The sequence below is a fragment of the Octopus bimaculoides genome, chromosome 1 (assembly GCF_001194135.2).
Source record: "Octopus bimaculoides isolate UCB-OBI-ISO-001 chromosome 1, ASM119413v2, whole genome shotgun sequence".
NCBI lineage: Eukaryota > Metazoa > Mollusca > Cephalopoda > Octopoda > Octopodidae > Octopus > Octopus bimaculoides.
The window spans coordinates 181,587,000-181,594,583 of NC_068981.1; the positions used below are offsets into that span (position 1 = coordinate 181,587,000).

General features: G+C 38.9%; 1 protein-coding gene across 3 annotated transcripts in view; it reads left to right on the top strand.

The window, feature by feature from the left end:
- LOC106871744 (ATP-dependent RNA helicase DDX42) overlaps positions 1 to 7,584 on the top strand; it is a 58,487-nt gene that overhangs the window by 5,111 nt on the left and 45,792 nt on the right. Inside the window, exon 1 of one of the 3 annotated variants that reach the window (XM_014918386.2) lies at positions 4,149 to 4,329. The exons of 1 other annotated variant lie outside the window; for it this stretch is intronic. The gene's annotated coding sequence lies outside the window, so the exon portion shown is untranslated. Of the gene's footprint in view, positions 1 to 4,148; positions 4,330 to 7,584 lie in introns of those variants that run through there. One more of the 3 variants, XM_014918369.2, reaches the window with a different exon arrangement.

The window sequence follows — 7,584 nt, forward strand, 5'->3', positions numbered from 1 at the left end:
ATATACATACATAAAACATGTATCTATTGTCATGGAGAAAGTGTAAATGTAAAAATGCAGAACTATCGGAGTAATGGGCATTCAAAAAAGTATGTATGTATAGAAATGTATGAATGAAGTCTTTAATGTTTAAAATTCAAATTAAGGAAGTGCAATAATAATGTTTAGCATTTCAAAACTGTGAGTAGTGAAATGCATAATTAGGTCGGCTGATCGTGAGAATCAAATATTGATCGCTTCGTTAAAATCTGCAGGTGGTATTTCCCTTGGGTTGTTTAAACAGAATATTGGTAATATGTAGTACATAGAAAGATCCATTGGAAGAGCCCTATTATCGATTTTTTTCAACAATCTAAGTATGTCACGAGGTTTCCAGACATGAGTTCTACTTACGTGTCAAATAAAGTAAAAAAGTAATATTGTATGCAAAAATTAGAAATAGGGCACACAAAAAATTAATATTTAAAGTAATCGAACATAAACAATGAAATAGGTTATTTCCCTTGAGAGTTTTAAAAAAATATTGTCCATATGCTATGGGTTATTTCTCTTGGGTGCATAAAAAAATAGTTATATGAGGTAGATATAAAGGTCCCTTCCAGGGGCCGTATTATCGATTTTCTCAACAAGCTAAGTATGTCACGAGGTTTTCCAGACATGAGTTCCACTCACGTTTCAAGTTTCATCAAAATTAGTAAAACGACGTAGGACGAGTTAGCTAACAACGCCACAAACAAACAGACACCGATTTTCCACATATGTATATATATATATATTATATATATATATATATATACATATATATATATATATATATGTATGTATGTATATATATAAAACCAGGTACAGGCAACCTTTTTCGGCATACCTACACAAGTGTGCTCCCAGACTTTGTTTCCTCATGACTTTCAGAAAAATGGCTATTTTGAAATGAAATTTTCTACAAATATGCTTCAGATGGTGTACATTTCTTTCTTTCTTTTTAACAAAGGATGATACTTTATTTTATCTGATATAGTTTTTACAAAAAGACAAAGAAAAGAAGAAAAAAGCGGAAAAAAATAAGAAAAGGGGGAGAGAAGAAAGAGACAACAAAAAAAAAAACCCATGAATGCAGCATCAAGTGTTTCAATTGGTCTCACACCACAAGGTTCAACGGAATCTACTGAAGCGAGCCAGCACACTTACAACATTATCACGGGCGATGGTGAGGCTAAGGCGTTGGAAAAACTAAGCACCCTCACGGGTATCACCTGACACCTCGGTAATGTGAGCTGTCAACGATGAGAAAAACTTCGCCATTAGTGGTCCTGTCCCTTCAAACGTCTCAAACGCCATAGGTTGGAAGAAATAGTTCACTGCCAGGTCCCGATACTTCAGGGTTTTGTTCCGTTCGGCTACGGAAGCAGTGACCTTCCCATTTACCGCAGCATCCAGGATGTAGGAGGGAGTAAAAGAGTCACAGACCGTGGTGTCCCAGATGAGGACACCCTGGGACAGAGGGTAAAACCCATCTGGTCGCTTCCACCACTTTTGGATAATTGCGCCAGCTCCAGAATTGAGGGATATTAATCAGAGCCAGGACCCACTTAATGATTAGATTTAGCTCGGTGTGACGAGCGACACGACCAGCATTTAGGCAGCAAGACAGACCGTGAAGACCATGAGGAGTCGAGGGGCCTACCACAGCGACTTCTCAGTCCCCTGCAGACGTCAGTTCCCACTCTGAGTGCGGTGGCGATGTGGAGTTCATCTAGACTAAGTAGACCTCCAATGTTGGCCAGAGACGGGGCATCAATCCAGCCCCACCGAGAATTTTGCACTAGCAGAAAGTAGACGACACCTTGAAAATTGATCAGATTGATCAGGGAGAGAGATGAAAGTGGTACTTTAATGCAGATTGTCCCATATTCTCTACTTCCGTCTATCCTCAACTGTAACAGGAAATAACAAACTCAGCTCTCGCCACTGTAACAGAGCTTCATCCATCTCCCTGTTGGAATTAGTCCATGCTGGAGAGGAGAGAATGTTGCCTACTAAAGAGGAGCAAGCGTGGATGGGGGAAAGAAAACGGAAGAGATAGAGACGAGCACTTGCGCAGACCTAGACCCCCAAACCGTTTAGGCAAAGCAGCTTGGTCGCAGGAGTCTGGGGGAAGAGTTTGACATTGACCAAGCATTCGAGTTTCCTGAAGATTAGGTCGTCAAAGTATTTGAGGGACGACAAGAATCTGTAAGAGGGTCTAACAGAAAATGCAATAGCTTAGGAATTGACAAGTAATTCTTAAGAAAAAAAGAAAAAACCTTGGTGGAGCTCAATTACTTGAACGTTTTTTTAATAGTTGCTGGAAGTTAGCTAATTTGAATCTAAAGATGGACTCGAAACCTAGGTCAGTAATTGGGGCTCCAAGGGAGCATCACGCTGATGAAGGAGGAACTGCGATAGAGGGGAGGGTTTCTGTAATGGTCTAATAGTCTGCTCATGCGAAGCCGGATGGTTGAAGAATCAGAGTTTGCATTTGGAGCTGCTAACGCTAAACATCTTGTTAACATCATTACCCCAATGCAAATAGGGTAGGGCCAGGTGGACTCCAGAGGCAGATGGGATGAGGTGATCACCAAAGAAGAGGTAGGAGGGCTCCTGATGGGCTTGCCAAGCAAATGATAAAGTTGTGGGGCATTCACCCTTACTGCACGGAGGATGACGTCCCGACTGATGGAATTAAAGGCATTCCTAAGGTCTAGTTTGAGGATGACCTTTGGGGACTCAGAAGGCAAGTTGGTGAAAGTGGCGTGAGTCTCACAACCTAGCTTAGTATCCACTTCTAGCTGAATAGGGAAAAATTCAGCGGATAGGCCGTTAGAAGCTGAGAACAGACACACTTTTGCTGTGTGTCGTCGAAGAGTACAACCAACTGGTATGGGCGCGGAGACCACAGTTGGGCTCTAGGAACAGGGGGCGAATGTAGCTTTAAGAAACAGGGGACGAATGTAGGTAAGGACACTCTCGGATGAGAACAAGTTTATGAACTGCGTTAGGTTCTCTATGAGCTCGAGACCATCATCACCAGCTAACAGGGAGTAACTATCCTTGAGATGCTGAGGTCGTAGGCTATCGATCCCAGTGCCAGAACCCGCTGGAAAAGATACAATTGCCTTCCTGACATTGTCGGGAATGAAAACAAATTGTAGAAAACTTGGTAGGTCAGGCCAGTGTAGATGATCATCCGGAGGGGGTCGATCGGAATTTGTGAAAAAAATTTTCCGAGGGTGTGGAGAGGAGTTTCGGAAAACTTACTCGAGTTGGGTTTGTTTCCTCATAACTTTCCGAAAAATGGCTATTTTTTAAATGGAATTTTCTATGAATACCTTTTAAGATTGTGTATATACCGATTACATCGGAGTTAAAAAATAAAATGGTAGACTCGCACACACACACACATCTGACATATCAAAAATGAAACAGGAAATATCGAAAAAGATTGTGATGTGTGTCAGCATGTATGCGCACGAGTCTACCAATTTTTTTTTTTCATATTAAATTCCGATATAATCGCAATCTACACCATCTGAAATGTATTTGTAAAACATTTCATTGGAAAATACCCATTTCTCTGAAAGTTATGAGGAAACAAAGCCGACGTTTGTGAATTTTCAGAAACTGCTCCTTCACCCTCGGAAAAACTTTTTCACAATAAATTCCGATATAATCAGAATCTGTACCACCTGAAACATTTTTGTAAAAAAAATTGCACTAAAAATATTCATTTTGCTGGAAGTTATGAAGAAACGAAGTCGATGGGGTACAGTTGTGTAGGTATGTCCCTTTTTTGGAGCAGCGGGCCGCACTACAAAAAGAAAATTCAAGGTAATTTTTGTTTAGACATGCCTTTCAGAAAATCTCGTAAACCATAGTTTGCCCACGACTGTATTAAACCTTCATCAATATTCTTTAGTCCCACGTAAGTCTTGATTGAGAAAGATCAATGATCAAAAGTATTCCAGCTATGGCAATCCGTTCACAAAGACCACATTGTCTATTATGTTATTCCTTTTCAAAGACAGCCGGGTGTGATTTAAAGAACATTTAGTTACTTTAGTCGAGCTGTCAGTATTAGAAGCTCCGCATCCGAAGCTCATTAACTGATTTTATTTGTCCCGACAGCAGAATTCACTCGAAAACACGAATGAATGGAACAAAAACTGGGAGAGAACTCTCTTTTAACTCTTTCAAAAAAAGAGCCCGAAAGTTGTATCAAAATGGCGCAGTAACTCTACAGTCTCTCTGGCGGCCGAACATACAACATTTGTGTTGCATATAAATATTCCGGTGAGCTTTTCCACTTTATTTATTTTACAGTGATTTACAAATCCACCTCCTTGTAAAGCTACAGATGACACTGTATATAATAATGGCATTTATCAAGAAATATTGTGGTTATTTTAGCTATGTATCGTTGTGTCACTTGAGATTGTAGCGTGTATAAAGCAGTCTCTTCAACATTTCTTGTTAATCTATTTCTGTCTCACCTATCAGCATGTATCAACAGTACATTTTAATAAAAAAATATATTAGCTTGCTTTAAAATTTCAACTTCCTCTCGTTAGTATTTAATTAATAATAGTGCCGAATGTATGCGTGTATAGAATTCAATTGACTTCGGTATATTGCGTTATGTATGTCTATAAATATCGATTACCTTTATTTTGTATCTAATCATTTGCTACTTTTGATATTTTTTGCGAGATAAATACTTTTTACATTATGTGAACGACTAGAAATCTAATTTTATTAGAAGCGCAACTTATCTTTTTTCTTTATTTTGGTAATATTTCTTAATTTTTTTCCGAGAAAAGATGTTCCATCTTCTTAATTTATATTAATGCTATATCTATAACATTACTTGAATATTTATCACTTTCAAGGGTAATAAAAAAAAAATATTTATTTCTATTTTAAATCCAGAAAAAAATGTACAAATTCCTAAGCGTGAATGTGGAGGATAAACTGTGCCTTCTGTTACAAGATCCAATGTCTTATTTATAAACGGTGCCAATTCTGCTACCGTCTAAACTCAAGTTTTTTTTTTATATGGAGAAATATTTTTTCTTAATATGAAATAAATAGATTCTTGTAATTTAAATAGCGTAAATTAATCAAATAATTCAATAACAGCATTTTTAAATACGTTGTTTATAACCCTGTATTAGCTTCCATCGAGCTGACCTCTGGTCAAAGGTACTCCAGCTTTGACTATCCCGTCTTTCATTCAGACAGTGTATCTAGGACTACATCATCAGTTGTATACTTTTTAGAAAGACTAAGAGTGTCATAAGTAGATTTGACCGATACTTTTAACAGATCGAACGGCCTCTTAAAAGCTTCCTTGGTTCACATATTGATAAGATTCTCTTCGGCTCAGGCGGTTACCACTGGAACTAAGTAAAATAAATTAAAAAAAAAGAACAACAAAAAACAATTCGGTCTTAATATTTTTTCATAAAACAATGAATTAGAAGCATTTTAAAAGAACTTATTTTTTACGTTAGAAGTATTTTAAAGCGCCCCCCTCTTTTTTTTTTAACCTGAAGTGAAATAGTTCAAAGTAACATATTAAGTGATAGTAAAACTATTTTTTCGACTCAATCGTAGGTTGTTTTGTTCGCAATCAGGTCAACTCAGATCAATGAGATCTATGATCAAAGACAGTTCAACTTGTACCATCTCGTCTTTTAAGGGATTATCTAGTTCTACATTATCTAAACATGTACTCCCCATTTTAAGACGGAAGGCTGCGACTTATTTGAGGAAAATTTGGGTAGAGGCTCCGAGTACTGTATTTAAGCCTTGTGATTTAATGTAGCTGGAAAAATAAACACTATTTTTATTGTTTAAAATGCCGCTAAACTGTAATTACGCTTCATATAGGACATTGCGTCAAAAAGTTATTTTACTACGTTTAAATAAGAATGTACCTGAATAATACATACGCACGTACGTTACATGACATCAGTCTTGCACTATGGAACATCGTATTTGTCAGCTGTTGATTGGAGTTCGCTACGATTTCTATATCCCCCGACTGTCCCACGCTCATACCAACGAATGTCGAACAGCATTGATGATACTAAAGAATAGCCGGGCTCTTTAGGCCTACTTTGTAGCACGCTTTCTCTCTCGATTGTATGTGTGCGTGTGAGATTAAACAAACTCCAGAGAGACTAGTACTGGTCTGCATCGGCGAGGCTTGTGATAAGTAATGAAATCGATAAAAGGAGAATAGAGTGAACTTGCCATGGGGAGTGGAAAATCTAACGTTTCAGATAGTCCTTCATCAGCGAAAAGTTGACAGAAATTAATTTCTCCTCAAATTTGTGCTGAAGTGTGACTTTGTCCCCAAAATTGGATTTTCTACTCTCTATGGCAAGTTCACTGTACTCTTTTTATTGATTTCATTATCATCATCATCATCATCGTCGTCGTTTAACGTCCGCTTTCCATGCTAGCATGGGTTGGACGATTGACTGAGGACTGGTGAAACCGGATGGCAACACCAGGCTCCAGTCTGATTTGGCAGAGTTTCTACAGCTGGATGCCCTTCCTAACGCCAACCACTCAGAGAGTGTAGTGGGTGCTTTTACGTGTCACCCGCACGAAAACGGCCACGCTCGAAATGGTGTCTTTTATGTGCCACCCGCACAAGCCAGTCCAGGTGCACTGGCAACGATATATATATATATATATATTAATAGTTATTGCGAAGCCAACATGGCAGTCCAAAAAATAGGACGAATGCTGCCATTGATTAGCTCCAAGAGGCCATCACCTCTAGCTAGCTATGTGACACACGAACCTGTGTCCATTATAACCTTCGGACAGGGGAGGTTAGCCGCTTCCCCTTGCTGGTCTGGCACCTACAGACTAGTTTCAGGGTGTTTGCCTCTTATCAATGTAGAGCAGCCGATCCCAGCAGGCGTCGCTTAAAAGACATGTTAGGATTTACAATGAGCAGAACTTACTTGCAGGTATTGGTAGTGCAAATCAGAGGTGCAATCTGTGTGGGTGTTTTTTCAAAACACTGTCTGGTTTAAAAAGCCACATCAGACGCCATGAACGGGCTAAGGTGTAGGTGCAGGAGGTGGTCAAACTCTGTGTAAGGAGTAGACAACCACTATATATATACATATACATACATGCATACAAATGACGGGGTGCTGAGAAGTTTCTGGTTTTAAGGGTATCACAAAAGGCCTGGCTGGAGGCCCAACTTTCTGAGTTCTTTTACAGGGCTTAGGAAAACTGAAGGACCACTGCAATCAATGTGTGAATCTGAGGCAGGGATATGTTTAACAAAATCATAATTAACTGATCCTCGTGTATTTTCTTTTACCTGAAGCCAGGAACTTCTCAGCATATCCCGTGTATGTTTATATATATATATATATATATATATATATATATATGTGTGTGTGTGTATGTCACATAACTGGCACCCATGTCAGTGGCATGTAAAAAACACCTTTCAAGTGTTGGGCCTCAGAGGGGCAAAATGGGTGAGTTCCTTTCAAGTGTTGGGCCTCACAG